General features: G+C 46.3%; 1 non-coding gene across 1 annotated transcript; it reads left to right on the top strand.

Annotated features, from left to right (window-relative positions):
* The first annotated feature begins 4,528 nt into the window (after nucleotides 1-4,528).
* trnam-cau (transfer RNA methionine (anticodon CAU)) lies at nucleotides 4,529-4,600 on the top strand. The gene has a single exon. It is a non-coding gene; the product is annotated as a tRNA-Met (tRNA).
* Nucleotides 4,601-16,128: the final 11,528 nt, after the last annotated feature.

The raw sequence follows: 16,128 nt of genomic DNA, 5'->3' as shown, positions 1-16,128 counted from the left end.
CCAGGGAGAAGACCTTGTATGTTTATAAAATCATGAGGATTATGGATAGAATAAACATCTGGAAGATCACCCCCCCCTCCCACACACACACCCCCCAAGCCTCTAATGCTTCTGGAAAACAGCCCCAGTCTATTCTGACTCTCCAGATAGCTGAAATCCTCCAAACCCGGCAAAACCCTTTTTAATCTTTTCTTAACCCTTTCAAGTTTCACAGCATCCTCCTGTTAGGAAGCAGACCAGAATTGCACACAATATTCCAAAAATGGCCTAACCAGTGTTCTGTACAGCTGCAACATGACCTCTCAATTTCTGTACTCTATGCTCTGACCGATAAAGGAAGGCATACCAAATGCCTTCCTCTCTGTTCTATCTACCTGCGACTCTACTGTTAAGGAGCTATGAACATGCACTCCAAGGTTTCTTTGTTCAGCAATATTCCCTCGGACCTGACCTGAGTGGCTTTTCCAAAAATGCAGCACCTCATATTCATCTAAATTAAACTCCATCTGCCACTCCTTAGCCCATTGGCCCATCGGATCAAGATCCCGTTGTGATCTGAGGTAACCTTATTTGCTCTTCACACCTCCAATTTTGCTGTCATCTGCAATCTTACTAACTCTTCCTCTGATGCTCACAGCCAAATCATTCATATAAAAGATGAAAAGTAGTGGAACCAGCACCAATCTTTGTGGTACAACACTGGTCACAGGCCTCCAGTCTGAAAATCAACCCTCCACCACCACCCTCTGTCTTCTACCTTCAAGCCAGATTGTATCCAAATGGCTAGGTCTCCCTGTATTTCTCGAGATCTAACCTTGCTAACCAGTCTCTCATGAGGAACCTTGTTGAACGCTTTTCTGAAGTCCATGGAGATCATGTCTACTGCTCTGCCCTCGTCAATCCCTTGTTACTTCTTCAAAAACCTCAATAAAGTTCGAGAGACATGATTTCTCACGCACAAAGCCATGCTGACTATTCCTAATCAGTCCTTACATGTAAATCCTGTCCGTCAGGATTACCTCCAACAGTTTGCCCACCGGCAATGTCAGGCTCATTGGTTGATAGTTCCCTGGCTTTTCCTTACCACCTTTCTTAAATACTGGTACCACAAGTCTTTCGCCACCTCACGTGTGACTATCGATGATACAAATACCTCAGCAAGGGACCCAACAATCACTTCTCTAGCTTCTCACAGAGTTCTTGGGTACACCTGATCAGATCCTGGGGATTTATCCACTTGCATGCGTTTCAAGACATCCAGCACCACCTCCTTTGTAGTATGGACATTTTTACATTTTTCAAGATATCATAATCTTTTTCCCCAAATTCCAAATCTTCCATGTCCCTCTCCACAGTAAACACTGATGCAAAATACTTGTTTATTATCTCCCCCATTCTTCTGTGGCTCAACACATCGGCTGTCTTGCTAATCTTTGAGGGGCCCTATTCTCTTCCTAGTTATCCTTTTCTCCTATTTATAAAAACCCTTTCGATTCTCCTTAACTCTACTTGTCGAAGCTATCTCATGTTCCCTTTTTGCCCTCTTGAGTTTACTCTTAGGTATACTCCAACTGCCTATATACTGTCAGTATTCACTCGATCTTTCCTGTCTATACTTGTCATATGCTTCCTTCTTTTTCTGAGCTAAAAGTTCAATTTCTCTCGTCATTCAGCATTCACTACACCTACCAGCCTCCCCTTTCACTCTAACAGGAATATACTGTCTTTGGTCTCTCAGTTTCTTATTTTAGAAGGCTTCCCATTTTCTAGCCATCCCTTTACCTGCGAACATCTGCCCCCAGTTAGCTTTTGAAGGATCTTGCCTAATACCATCAAAGTTAGCCATCCTCCCATTTAGATCTGGTCTACAATTTATTATCACTCTTTTATAGCCCATAGAATTATGGTCACTGGCCCCAAAGTGCTCCTCCACTGACAGCTCAGTCACCAACCTGCCTTAATTCCCAGGAGGTCACGTTTTGTTCCTTCACTAGTCAGAACATCCACTTACTGAATCAGAAAATTTTCTTGTCGACATTTAAATTCTTCTCCATCAAAATCTTAACACTATGGCAGTACCAGTCTATGTTTGGAAAGTTAAAATCCTTGACCATAACCACCCTATTATTATTACAGATAACTGAAATCTCCTTACAAATTTGTTTCTCAATTTCCCTCTGACTATTGGGGGGTCTATAATAAAATTCCAATAAGGTGATCATCCCTTTCTTATTTCTCACTTCCACACAAATAAGCTTCCTGCATGTATTCCCAGGAATATCCTCACTAAGCACAGTAATATATCCCTTCTCAAAAAAGCCACTCTCCCTTCTGTCCTGCCCCCCTTTCTATCCTTCCAATACCATGTGTGTTTTGGAACATTAAGCTGCCAGTCCTGCCCATCCTTGAGCCATGTTTCTGCAGCTGCCATGATATCTTAGCCCCAAGTTCCTAACCATCATCTACCTTTCCTGTTTAGCATCTTGCAATTGAAATAAATGCAGTTTAATTTACCAGTCCTACCTTGTTCTCTGCTTTGTTCCTTCCTGCTCTGATTGTTTGACTCAGTCCCTTTCCCAACTGGACCAGAAACAGATTGATCTCTTTCCTCACTGTTTCTCTGGGTCCCAGCAACCCCAGCCCACCCACCCACCGCCACCTTACTAGATGTTGCCGGGTTTGGAGGATTTTAGCTATCTGTAATGTGACCTTACAGAGGATTATAAAATTACGCACGATAGCGAAGTCCTTTCCTTCAGATGTGAGTTTCAAGATTAGGGAGCAAAATTTTCAAGGAGAGAGGAGAAAGATTTTTAAAAGACATCAGAAGCACCCTTTTTTAAGAGAGTAGTTTGTGTGTGGAATGAATGTCCAGAGAAATCCCAGAGTCAGATCAGTTTTCCTTCGTGTGAATCCAAGGAAAGCGGTGGAACCAGACGTCGGACCAGGCCGTGCATCAGAGCATGTGCAGATCAACTGGCAGAGGTCTTCTCGCACATCTTCAACCTCTCCCTGCAGCAGGCCATTGTCCCTGCCTGTTTCAAGAAGGCCAACATCATCCCTGTGCCTCAGAAGACTCATGCAGCACGTTTCAATGACTACCGCCCAGTTGCCCTAACTTTAGTGATCATGAATTGCTTTGAAAGGCTGGTCATGACATTAATCAACTCCAGCCCCCCAGTGCTCTTGCCCCACTCCAACTTGCCTATTGGCAAATTGGGATCCACGTCAGATGCCATTTCATTTGCCCTTCCTTCCTCCCTAGAACATCTTGACACCAAGAGCAGATACGTAAGAATCCTACTTATTGACTACAGTTCAGCCTTTAATACTATTAACCCCTCGAGACTCATTACTAAACTTAGTGATCTCGGACTAAGCCCCACTCTCTGCAACTGGATCCTCAGTTTCCTGGCCCACAGGCCACAATCAGTGAAGACTGGGGACAACATTTGATCCTCCCTAACACTTAACACTGGAGCCCTCCAGGGGTGCGTACTCAGCCCCCTACTGTACTCACTATATACCATGACTGTGTCACTAAAAACCAGACTAATGCCATTTCCAAGTTCATTGGCACCACCATAGTCGGTCGAATCTCAGATGGCATCAAAACAGACTGCAGACGGGAGATGGAAGACCTGGGAAAATGATGCACTGAAAAAAAACTAGATCTCAATGCTAGCAAAACCAAGAAACTCGTTATTGACTTTTGACGGGATGTTACTCATGCACCCACACACATTAACAGTACAGAGGTGGAATAAGAGGAGAGTGTCAAGCTCCTGGGAGTGGTCATCCACAACAAGTGTCTTGGATGTATCACTACCTGGTATGGCAACTGTACCATTCAAGATTGGAGACGGTTACAGAGAGTGGTGAACTCAGCCCAGACAATCACAAAGGCCAACCTGCCATCTATAGAATCCATCTACCAGGCCTGCTGTCAACGGAAGGCCGCCAGCATTCTTAAAGATCCATCCCACTCTGGCAATGTTTGTCGACAACCTCTACCATCGGGGAGAAGGTACGGAAGCCTGAACACACGCACCAGTCAGTTTTGTAACAGTTTGTACCCTACTATTGTTAGAACACTGAATGGACTCTCAAACTCTCAGCATTTGCCTGAACCTTTGTTTTTGTTTTTGCCACTGTTTATGTATTATTTATTATCTATGCTACACAACTTTGTGATCTGCCTTTTTGATCACAAGACAATGCTTTTCACTGTGGTTCAGTACATGTGAAAATAAATACATTCCATTCAGTTCAAGTGGTTGATGTATGTCCAGTTAAAAAGGGTTAAAAAGCATTTGGATCAGCACATGAATAGGAATGGTTCAGAGGGATATGGGCTAAACACTGGCAGGTGCAACTAGTTTAGTTTGAGAACATAGTCAGCATGGACAAATTGGACAGAACAGTCTGTCTGACTGTCTAACTGTTCTATACTGGTATTAAACCCAATTTCTTGCCTCCCCTATAACCATCCACTTCCTTGTTCTGTGCAACGAGCTCCCCAAGTGGCAGCAGGGTGGCGCAGCGGGAGCGTGCTGGGCCCATAACCCAGAGGTCGATGGATCGAAACCATCCTCTGCTATCGTTCACTGACACCTTGATCTGCTTCCTTCAGCAAACTGCCTTTGCATCTACTTGCCGAGATGTTCATATCGATCCACTCCATTCAAATGGCATGGGTTTTAGAGGTCTCAGTGGCATTCTGTTCTTGGTCGGTTTCCTCTGAACTGAATCGCAAAACCGGTTCTCGACGATGCTAATGTGCTGGTCAAGTACAAACCCATGCCTTGCGGTTTCGGCCATTCTCTGCAGTAATTCGCCACCCTGGTTCAGACGTGAATGACAAGCATGTCAGAAACCGCATCACGACTCAGACATCGTCCCCCACTATGAGGACAAATGCCACCGATTGTGAATAACCTCAGAGAGAGACAAGTGACAGACAGTCGCCGTGGAATCCATGGGCTGAATGGCTTCTGTCTGCGCGAGAATGATGCGATGTGTTGCTGAGGGAGCAAAAATGGTTCATTTTTAACCGTCCCTTCCGTGTTGGACTGCCTGCAGTCCCTCAGCTCAGGGCCGTGGGGATGACTCTCAGTGAGTGAAGGTTTCACGCGGATTCTCTTCATCTGGGACACTTGGGGCTCAGATGTTAACTGCTGCGCGGTCGCAGCAAAGAAAGCGTTGCCCGCTTTGCAATAGACTTTCCGTAAGATTGCTGCGTGAAGACGATTTCTGAACACCATGCAGGCTGCACAACAATGTGAAATTACCTGGGCGAAGAGTCCTCGGTGTTCATTTCTCTCTGTCCTGCCAGCACAGCATCTTTCTGTCTCTCCGATAACAGACCTTTGGAGAAAGTTCACAATCAAAGTTGTTCATGTTCCCCGCATTAATGTAACTGACACCTCTCACCCCAAGAGTTTCAGAGAGAGAGAGAGAGAGAGAAAGAGGGAGAGAGAGCAGAAGAGCGAATGGACTCTTACCCTCCCCCAACCCTACATTCCCCCACCCCCCTCCCCCCAGAACAACGTGCAAGTAGAAATAAAATGGGTTAATTATCCGCCAGTGGAGATAGTCCAGTTCCTGGGGATGAGACAAACATCAGCCCCCCCCCCCCCCCCCCCCCCCGGGGACAGAATGACAAGCAGATGTTCTGGAAAGGCTTTGCTGCTTGCAATTCTTGCAGCAATGTGGAATGTACTTCACACTGAGCAAGTTTCAGCTGGCTCAGAGTCTCCAATGTTCATTGCTGTGTTTGCCGCCAGCTCAGAGAAAGAACAATATGAAGGACGTAGGAGTGAATAACGATCCTCGTGAGAGGGCGAATAACTGTTAATGGAGACTGTTAGTGGCTAACAATACGTCGTGTGTCATAGCAGACGAGGTGATAAACAGGAGTCTTTCGTGTGGTAGGGGTCATGGACGTGGGGGAGTTCAGGCCCTATAGTTATAGAACTCGATATTGAAGACCGGAGGGCTGGACCGGCTCCAAGTGGAAAATGAGATGTTGTTCTTTCATCTGGAGCTAGAACACTGCTGCAAGCCTGAGACAGGGATGTTGGCCAGGGAGCAGGGTGATGTGTTAAAGTGGCAGGCAACCGCAAGGTCAGGGCCTTTAGTTTCTGCGGGCAGAAGCGGGATGTTCTGCGAAGCAGTCACCCAGTTTATGCTTCATGCTACGTTGGGGAAACGACACTGTGAGCAGAGAATGCGGTGGAATGAAATAGCAGCAGGGAGACTGGATGAGAAGCAGCTGTTCGGGAGAGTCTTTGCCGCTTGCAATTCTGAGAGCAATCTCAAATGTATTTCATACTGAGCATGTCTCAGGTCGCTCAAGAGGTCTGGGGCATTACCGGCGTGCGTGCTTTCTGGCTCGTTGGTCTAGGCGTATGTTTCTCGCTTTGGGTCTGTTACTGCGCTGATTTGCGAGAGGTCTCGGGTTCAAATCCCGGACGAGCCCGTGTTTTTTTTTAAACTTGACTTGTGCAAAACTACCTGATTAACTTTCTCAAAAAGCACCTTCGTGAAACCAGCGTGGGCTGCCTGGAGTCCGAATGAGGCAGAAAACAGAGAAATGAAATGGTTGGAGATCGTGTTCAACAAGCTACTTGGATGCTGCCTGAACTGCTGTGCTCTTCCAGCACCACTAATCCAGAATCTGGTTTCCAGCATCTGCACTCATTGTTTTTACCATAGTGCTCAACAGGTTGACGTGAGTGGTGCGGTGTTTGAGGAATGTCAGCAATCAAGGTAGATTGGAAAATTGGGACAGCTCTCCTCGGAGAACCGAACTTTTCCAAGTCATGAGGGACCTAGAAACAGGAAATAATGTTGTGAAAATGCTCCCACGCCTGAAAGGATCCATAACGATTCGGCAGAATTTTAAGTCACGAGGAAAAGAAGTAAAAGTGACATTAGGAAGAACGTTTTCGTCCAGGGAGTGGTGAGGGTCAGTAAGTCCCTGTCTGACATTGACAAAGAGGAAGATTCAATGGACCCAAAAGGGAATTCGGTGGTCACGTTCAGATGTGCAGATTTCCGCTGAGAAGGCGAGAGAATGAAACGACTAGAGTCACACGTTTACTTAAGTGTAGAACCAGCAGAGCGAAGGTGGGCCGCATAGCCTCCGTCTGCGCTGTGACACATGTTGCGATTCAGTGTGAAATCACAGTTCGACCGACAGAATGTGGGAATTTAGAAAAAAGTTTATATTGACACAGCCTCCATCCGTCTGCGAAACAGCATATCACACGACAGCAGTGGAGGTCTTTGACATCAGGCTCGAAGGTGCCTGCCGCGTGCCAGACAAAAACCTGAAGTGTTCTGTGCAACCAACTCCCCAAGCGGGAGCAGAGTGGCGCAGCGGGAGCGTGCTGGGCCCATAACCCCGAGGTCGATGGATCGAAACCATCTTCTGCTATCGTTCACTGTCGCCTTGACCTGCTTTCTTCAGCAAGCTGCCTTTGCATCTACTTGCCGATGTTCATATCGATCCACTCCATTCAAACGGCGTGGGTTTTTAGTGGTCTCAGTGGTATTCTGTTCTTGGTCGGTTTCCTCTGAACTGAATCGCAAAACCGGTTCTCTACGATGCTTATGAGCTGGTAAAGTTGAAACTCAGACATCGTCCCCCACTATTAGGACGGATACCACCGATTGTGAATAACCTCAGAGAGACAGAGAGACAAGTGACAGACAGTCGCCGTGGAATCCATGGGCTGAATGGCTTCTGTCTGCGCGAGAATGATGCTACGTGTTGCTGAGGGAGCAAAAATGGTTCATTTTTAACCGTCCCTTCCGTGTTGGACTGCCTGCAGTCCCTCAGCTCAGGGCCGTGGGGATGACTCTCAGTGAGTGAAGGTTTCACGCGGATTCTCTTCATCTGGGACACTTGGGGCTCAGATGTTAACTGCTGCGCGGTCGCAGCAAAGAAAGCGTTGCCCGCTTTGCAATAGACTTTCCGTAAGATTGCTGCGTGAAGACGATTTCTGAACACCATGCAGGCTGCACAACAATGTGAAATTACCTGGGCGAAGAGTCCTCGGTGTTCATTTCTCTCTGTCCTGCCAGCACAGCATCTTTCTGTCTCTCCGATAACAGACCTTTGGAGAAAGTTCACAATCAAAGTTGTTCATGTTCCCCGCATTAATGTAACTGACACCTCTCACCCCAAGAGTTTCAGAGAGAGAGAGAGAGAGAAAGAGGGAGAGAGAGCAGAAGAGCGAATGGACTCTTACCCTCCCCCAACCCTACATTCCCCCACCCCCCTCCCCCCAGAACAACGTGCAAGTAGAAATAAAATGGGTTAATTATCCGCCAGTGGAGATAGTCCAGTTCCTGGGGATGAGACAAACATCAGCCCCCCCCCCCCCCCCCCCCCCCCGGGGACAGAATGACAAGCAGATGTTCTGGAAAGGCTTTGCTGCTTGCAATTCTTGCAGCAATGTGGAATGTACTTCACACTGAGCAAGTTTCAGCTGGCTCAGAGTCTCCAATGTTCATTGCTGTGTTTGCCGCCAGCTCAGAGAGAGAACAATAGGCTATCGTTCACTGTCACCTTGACCTGCTTTCTTCAGCAAGCTGCCTTTGCATCTACTTGCCGATGTTCATATCTATCCACTTCATTCAAACGGCGTGGGTTTTAGAGGTCTCAGTGATATTCTGTTCTTGGTCAGTTTCCTCTGAACTGAATCGCAAAACCAGTTCTCTACGATGCTAATGAGCTGGTAAAGTTGAAACCCATGCCTTGCGGTTTCGGCCATTCCCTGCCGTAATTCGCCACCCTGATTCAGACGTGAATAACAAGCATGTCAGAAACCGCATCACGACTCAGACATCGTCCCCCACTATTAGGACGGATACCACCGATTGTGAACAACCACAGAGAGAGAGAGAGACAAGAGACAAACAGTCGCCGTGGACTCGATGGTCTGAATGGCTTCTCTCTGCGCATGAATGATGCTACGTGTTTTTGCCGTCCCACTGCATGTCTCTGGGATTGGCGGGCTGTCAGGTCTCCACGTGGAAAATGAGGTGTTGTTCTTTCATCTGGAGCTGGAACACTGCTGGAAGCTTGAGACGGAGATGTTGGCCAGGGAACAGGGTGATGTGTTAAAGTGGCAGGCAACCACAAGGTCAGGGCCTTTTTTAGTGAAACTGACACCTCTCACCCAAAGGATTCAGAAAGAGTGAGACAGGTGAACCGCAAAAGTGCTAGATCACTGTTCCACAAAAGCATCTTTGTTAAACGAGATCGGATTGCCAGAAGTTGGGGATGGGGCTGAGCTACCATTGCAGCGAACACTGCGAAGGGAAACATTTGCTCAAAGTTAGAACATGTTTTGCAGATTGTTCACCCACACTGTCCGAGTCTGAATGAATTCTCCAGCTGCGTTATTGCTAAAAATCTGAGAGTGAAATTTCAGGAAGCGGGGAATTGAAGTGATTGGAGACAGCGCTGAACAGGTTGTCGTGAATTGTGCCGTGTATGAGGAATGTCAATAATGAAGGCAGATCGGAAAGTTGGGACAGTTCTCCTTGGTGAACAGAAGTTTGAAATCTGGCCCAGTTGACGTTTTCCAAGACATGAGGGATCTAGACAGAGAAAATATTACCATGAAAATGGTACCACGCCTGAAAGGATCGCTAACAATTAGGCAGAGTCTTGAGGAAAGGAAGTAAAAATGACATTATGAAGAACGTTTTCGTGCAGAGAGTGGTTAGGGTCAGATTTACACAGTTGCGCTGGCACCCTTGTAGAGCTCTGAGTTGTCTTGTCCTCTTCTGTCGCTGGGTCCTGATCTCAAGTGTGAAACCTCTTCCCTCAGATGATAATGAACTGGTGAAGTAGAAACACATGACTTGCTGTTTTTGTCCATTTCCTGCAGTAAAGAAACAGACGCCCTTGTAACAAAATACTTTCTGCAGGATTGCTCTGTCAAGGCAAATTCTGAACACCAAACAGGCTGCACAAAAGGCACTCATATCAATTTACCTGAGGGAAGAGTCTCCGGTGTCCATTTCTGCCTGTCCCGATACCACATCACCTTGTCATTTCTCCGAGAACAGACCTTTGGAACAAGTTTAAAGTTGCCATTTGATGGATTCGTGTCAATGACGTCTCCTCCCCCAAGTGATAGGGAGAGAGAGCAGAAGAGCGAATGGGCTCTGCCTTCCACCAGCACAGCTTGGAAGGAGAAACAAAATGGTTCAATTATCCGCTAGTGGAGAGAGCCCGGTCCCTGGGGACGGGACAAACAGCAGTGTCCTGGGAGCAGGGAGACAGACTGAGAAGCAGATGTTCTTGAAGCTCGTTGCTGCTTGAAATTCTGGGAGCAATGTACAATGTATTTCGTACTGAGCAAGTCTCAGCTGCTTCTGGAGCTGGCTGCGCCCATGGCATGTGGCTCGTTGGTCTCAGGGTATGAACAGGTTGACGGGAATGGTGCCGCGCCTGAGGAGTGTCAGTTCTGAAGGTAGATTGGAAAGTTGGGACAGATCTCCTTGGACCTATGGTTACTGTGGAGGAGGATGATAAGACACAGAATATCGAATAAAATATTATAGTGTTAGCAACATAAATGATATATTGAAGAAACCTAGGTTGCTGTTGAGTCTTTCATCTTTTAAAACGGGTTGTAGATTTCGGTTCATTAATCTGTAAATCGCAGAACTTTTTAAAAGTCACATTCTCCAGGTAACTTAAGGTTCTATAAACGGAGGTGACACCTCAGGTCAGACAATGCATGAAAGCTGTGAGGGTAGGGTCTATCTGTATCCTAATCTTGAGTGAGACTGGTTCTATTTCCAAATATATAATCCTGCAAACGCAGATTCACCCCAAAGACTTCAATATGTGAGTGGATGCATGAGAGAGAGCGTGTGTGTGCGTGTGCATGCTGGGTACAGTGTCTGTGTGTGTGATGGAGTAGAAGCATGTGAGATGGTCTATGCGTAGGTTTGAGTGTGGGGATGTATTACTGTGTGTCCGAGAGAGAGCATGTCTATCAGAGAGGGTCTGCACGAGCGTGTGAGTATGTAAAAGAGTGTGCTTGTGTGTGTGAGAGAGTGTATTGTGTTGCTGGGTCTCCTGTCGTGTGACGTGAACCCAGGGTCGAGGCTGAGGCCATCCTCATGTGTTCTAAACTTGGCTATCAGCCTCTGCTCGGCCACTAGATCAAAGAGGGCTGAGGCACGAGAAAGGACGGGCGGGGGCACTGGTGGTGGTGGAGAAGGGAGAGAAATGGAGAGGGGATAGAGGTTGGGGAGTAAAGAATTACTGGGGTTCAGAGGGTTGGGGACGGAATCGGGGTGCAGTGTGAAGAGGGGAGAAAGGGCGGGGGCAGTGAGTGGGGAGAAAACGGACAAGGGGCAGAATGGGAAGCGAGAGACAGCACAAATCCCACCTTTCCCAGGACTGGTGTCAGTGTCCCACGAACTGGAACGCACTCTTTCCACAGCAGATTTGGGGCAACCATTTCTCAATATAAGCATGGTTAAGGCATATCATCCCTGCAGGCCATTCACACCGACCTTCCCAACAGCATCCCACTTAGACTCACTCGATTACGCTACAGCCCTGCAGTTCCCCATGGCTATTTTCTGATGAAGGGTTTTGCCCGAAACGTCGATTCTCCTGCTCCTCAGATGCTGCCTGACCTGCTGTGCTTTTCCAGCATCACACCCTCGACCCTGATCTCCAGCATCTGCAGTCCTCACTGTCTCCCTGTAAGGGTTGGATGTTATATTCCGAATCTTTTACATATTTTAAAATCCTTTCCCCTCACCCTAAACCATTACCCTGTAGTTTTGGAATACCTCTACCCTGGGGAAAAGACAGAAACGTTGAGCAGCCAGACAGAATGCAAAAGGAATAACATGTCAAGGCACAGGGGAAAAAACATTTCGACAAAAAATTACTTTGGTATTTTTCTCTCGTATTCGCATTTGGACACTTAAAATTTGTCATGATCTGGAGGTGCCCGTGTTGGACTGGGGTGTACGAAGTTAAAAATCACACAACACCAGGTTACAGTCCAATAGGCTTGATTGGAAGCACTAGCTTTCGGAGCGATGCTCCTTCATCAGGCGGTTGTGGTGGATAAGATCATAAATTCTGTGTCTTACGACCTTATACTCCACAACCGCCTGATGAAGGAGCAGCGCTCTGAAAGCTAGTGCTTCCAAATAAGTCTGTTAGACTATAACCATGTGTTTTGTGATTTTTAACTTGAAAATTTGAAACAAATTCCTGCACACTGAGCATGCTCCGCGGTGTCAGCAATCAATGTGCATGACCGCCAGTGTCAGCAAAGCATTGCGCATATTCCTTGGTGCCCGCAGAAACTGCGCGTCAGCTCCTTTCCATGGACCAATGAAGAACCTTGGAGGACCGGAAGGAGACTGGTCCTCCTGCCAATCAGAGCTGGCCATTGTCGAAATTTGGAGGTTGGACCGTGAGCTCTGAAGCTGCTGCTGCTCCTTCCTCTGTCTAACTTTTGTGAGTACAACAGTCTGTTTCTCACCACTTTTTCCATTTTTCGTTTCATTCTGGGGTTCAATTGTTAACTTGCAGCAACTGAAAGGAAAGAGTGAATCGAGGGAGGGGACAGACTCTGGAAAAGTTGAGGTAAAAACAATGACTGCAGATGCTGAAAATCAAATACTGGATTAGTGGTGCTGGAAGAGCACAGCAGTTCAGGCAGCATCCAACCAGCAGCGAAATCAATCTTTCGGGCAAAAGCCCTTCATCAGGAATCCAGGTCTGTGTCTCAATTTGCAAATACATGGCAAATGCAGTGCCTTTGGTGTTTAAAAAAAACGCAGAGAGGAGGCGCATTGTTTAGATGGTGATATGTTGAGATGTGGTGAAAGTGAGATGATGGAGATCAGAGTTGAAAAGTGTGGCGCTGGCAAACCACAGCAGGTTAGGCAGCAACTGAGGAGGAGGAGAGTCAATGTTTTGGGCACGAGCCCTTCATCAGGAATGATGTGTGGATGGACAAAGGGGCCTCAGTGTCCTTCTACACCAGTCATTGCCAGTTGTCAGACAGGAGCAGCAAGCAATCAGCAAGGCAAGTGATATATTAGCAAGAGAAGTTGAGTTCAGAAGGGGGGATGTCTTCCTGCAGTTAGGTCAGTCATTGAATGTATTCAAGGCTGAGTTCATTTGACTTTGAAGAACAAAGAAGTGGATGGGTATTGGGGGAAGGTAAGAAAATGGTTTTAAGTCCAGTATAGAACAGTTACAGTCATACAGCACAGAAACAGACCATTAAGTCCAACTAGTCCATGCTGACTGTGTTCTGAAACTAAACTAGTCCCACCTGCCAGTATTTGGCCCAGACTCTCTGAACCTTTCCTATTACAATTGCAACATTTAAGAGGCATTTGGATGGGTATATGAATAGGAAGGGTTTGGAGGGATATGGGCCGGGTGCTGGCAGGTGGGACTAGATTGGGTTGCGATATCTGGTCAGCATGGACGGGTTGGACCGAAGGGTCTGTTTCCATGCTGTACATCTCTAGGACTCTATGTACGTATTCAAATGCCTCTTAAACACTGTAACTGTACCTGCATCCACCACCTCCTCTGGACATTGATACCACTGGAGAACCATTCTCTGTCTCAAAATAAAAAGGTGCCCCTCATGTCTTTTTAAAATATTTCTCCTCTCATCTCCAAAGTTTGCTCCCTAACCTTGAAAAACCCATTCCAAGGAAAGAACACCTGCTGTTCACCTCATCGATATCCCTGAAGATTTTATAATCCTCTCTAAGGTCATCTCTCAACGTCCGATGCTACAGTGAAAAGAATCCCACCCTGTCCACCTAGATGCCGGTATATTTATATCTAGTTATGAACTGTTCAATGCTGGTGCTGACTGGAAAGACCAAATGACCTATTCCTGCTCCCAATTCTCACACTCTGTGTTCAGGACAGCAAGAGACCATATGACATAGGTGCAGAAATTAGGCCATTCAGCCCATCAGATCTACTCCACCATTCAATCACAACTGATACGTTTCTCAACCCCATTTTGAAACGTTGATTTTGGAAAGGCAGATCAGGGCAGGATCTGCAAAGTTAATGGGGAGTGTTGTTGACCAAAGATACCTTGGAGTGCTGCTTCATAGTTTCTTGAAAGTGGAGTCGCAGGTAGACAGGATTGTGAAGGAGGTATTTGATGTGCTTGCCTTTATAGGTCAGTGCATTTCAATACAGATGTTGGGAGGTCATGTTGCCCCTGTACTGGACATTGATTAGGCCACTTTTGGAATACTGTGTTCAGTTCTGGTTACCCTGCTACAGGAAAAGTGTTGTGAACCTTTGAAAGGGTTTGGCAAAGATTTACAAGGCTATTGCTAGAGTTGCAGGGTTTGAGCTATAGGGAGAGGCTGAATAGGCCGGGGCTGTTTTCCCTGGAGCATTGGAGGCTGAGAGGTGACTTTATAGAAGTTCATAAGGAGCATGGATAGGGTGAATAGCCAAAAACATTTCCACATAGTAGGGAAGTCCAAAACTAGAGGGCATAGATTTGAGGTGAGAGGGGAAAGATTTAGAAGGAAGCTTTTGGACAACTTTCTCACACAGAGAGTGATGCAAGCATGGAATGAGCTGCCAGAGGAAGTGGTGGAGTCTGGTATAATTACAGCATTTTAAATGGCATCTGGTAACAGGGTGAATTGAGAGGGATATAGGCTAAGTGCTGACAAATGGGACTATGTTAATTTGGGATATCTGGTCAGCACAGACAGTTTGGACTGAAGGAAAGCAGAAGTATTGTTGTGAAGACTGGAATTTCAGAGCAGCTTTCAAAGATATTTTGTCCTTACTGGGAGCAGAAGCTACAATGAAATCTTTCATTTGAGAGACAGCACCTGAGTAAGTGAGGACATCCAGGATTTTGATGGAATGTGGGAATTTGTTGCCATGTGGGGTTGAAGTGTTTCAAGTAAAGTGTCCTGAGCGGGAAGCCTAGTGAAGGGTTAGGTGGGCTTTTGTTTTAAACTGATCATTTCTTTCAGCCCCCAACAATGTATTTCCAATGCTGTGCATCAGAAGGAGCGGTGAATCAGTAACTGGTATCATCAGAAATCTTACGATTTTCTGTACTGCAGGTATTACATTGTTGTATCAGCATTGTAAAGGTCACTGGCAGCAGCGGGAGGTGTGGGCTGTATTCACTGGAAGCGATGAAGCAGTTAGGTAACTCACATATGAGAGGGCAGAGTGGGGCTTGTCTTTCAATTTGCAGAAGTTGGGAGGTTGTGGGAGGTAGGTTTAAGGCAGAGGAGGAGGGACTACGTTTCCTGGAGAGTGGTGAATCTATGGAATTCTTTGCCCAAGGAAGCAATAGAAGCAGGCATATTCAAGACACAGTTCGATGGGATTTTGGATGGTAGGTGAATTTAGGCTAGTCAGGATAATGCAGGTAAGAGGAGCTGAGATGATGGATAGATCAGCCATGACCTTAAAGAATGGTGGAGTAGGCTCGATGGGCCAAATGGCCTCTTTCTGCACTGCAGGGATTTTATGATTGCTTCATATGGTGTATATCTGATATTCGCTGTTGTACACGCTGCATGGCTATGATTTTTCACCTTTTAATATAGTAATGGAATTACATCCTGTATTTCTTGTATTCATCTTTACTGAACAGGTCAGCAGGAAGTCTTTCGGCAACTTTACTGGCTTTTTTTCCTGAAGCAGCCTTGATATTTCATTTTCATATCCATATTGATTCAGCTCCATTTCCAGCACCTTTGTAGGAAGGTTGTTCCAGGTCATTGTCACCCAAATGAAGTTTTCCTCTTTATATACCTCATGCTACCTTGCTGAATGAGGGTTTTCAGGTTTCTGTGTCATGGATAATATATGATCAGCAGGTATCTGGCAATCTAAGGAATTGTCACCGATGTTATGTTCATTTGACTGTACTGACCGTGACTTATTTTGTGATTTCTTTTGCAGGAAGACATGGGGAAAGAAATCTGAAACCAAAAGATACATCAGCTTCTGAGAGAGCCACTTGATTCATTGGGACTTGAATATCAGCAGCCATTCCCGTCGAGAAGAAATGTTTGCTTTTGTCTGCTTGGACCCTG

The sequence above is a fragment of the Chiloscyllium punctatum genome, chromosome 36, assembly GCF_047496795.1.
Source record: "Chiloscyllium punctatum isolate Juve2018m chromosome 36, sChiPun1.3, whole genome shotgun sequence".
Taxonomy (NCBI): Eukaryota; Metazoa; Chordata; class Chondrichthyes; order Orectolobiformes; family Hemiscylliidae; genus Chiloscyllium; species Chiloscyllium punctatum.
This window is presented reverse-complemented; position numbering and strand designations above follow the sequence as displayed.